We start from the raw sequence: 1,035 nt of genomic DNA, 5'->3' as shown, positions 1-1,035 counted from the left end.
TTTCCTCAGATGTTAGATAGGGATGATGATGATGATATTAATAACAACAACTATGTCTTAGGGTTGTTGTGAGAATTAAATGAATCGAATTCATGTGAAGCACTTGGAAAGTTCCCAGCATATAGTAAAGACTCTAAGTACTATCCATTATTACTTTTACCAAGATTAACTGTAATTAACAGGAAACTTGATTAACAATGGCTTAAACTATAAGAGCATATGCTGGTCTTGAATTTATCTGGCTTTTTTTCTGAGCTGGTGAACTGGGGATAAGGTCACTGAAAAATGGATAATCACAATCCATCAGCAAAGAAGTAGGAGGGGGTTGTTGGTTGAAAATGAATAGTGCCAGTACAATTGTGTTTAATATTCTTGGAGAGAAGACCTTTTAAAATTCTCTCTCTCTCTCTCTCTCTCTCTCTCTCTCTCTCTATATATATATATATATATATATATGTATATATATATATATATACATATATATATGGGCTGTTTTAGATCTCTGGAAACCAATAGGATCAGTAGGGAATAAGAAGAGGCCCTGTTGACTTACGGTGCTGACTCATGTCCCAAAGGTTGGAGTAGCAGATAGCTCAGAAGAACCATGAATCCATGGTTGGAGGAGTAGCTAGTGGAAAAGGGAACATGTCCTTTCATAGTCACAGATTGGGCTCCTTTTTTCCTCTGGATTGGAATTACCAGGGCAAGTCTCAAATGGAAAGGGGGACAGAAAACCCACCATTCAAAATCCACACGTGTTTAATACCAAGAGACAGTTCCTAAACTCGTTAAAGAGTTAGAGAGGGACCTCAGGCTCTTTTCCCCACACAATGACATTCTCCATCACAGCTGGCATTTGACTAAATTTAGTCTCTTGCTTCATTCATGCTGATTCCAATGGCCATTCTTATGATTCCATTATCTAACACCCGTTTTTAAAAAGCAGTTTTGGTTTTTTTCTTTTCATTTAGTAGCAAGAAGAGAAAAGAGTCTTTTACCCAGGGACTTTTGGTTTCAGGGAAGAGAAACTTACTC

Source organism: Carlito syrichta, unplaced genomic scaffold (assembly GCF_000164805.1).
Source record: "Carlito syrichta isolate Samal-C Ts95f unplaced genomic scaffold, Tarsius_syrichta-2.0.1 Scaffold289206, whole genome shotgun sequence".
Lineage (NCBI taxonomy): Eukaryota > Metazoa > Chordata > Mammalia > Primates > Tarsiidae > Carlito > Carlito syrichta.
Note: the sequence above shows the minus strand (reverse complement) of the source record.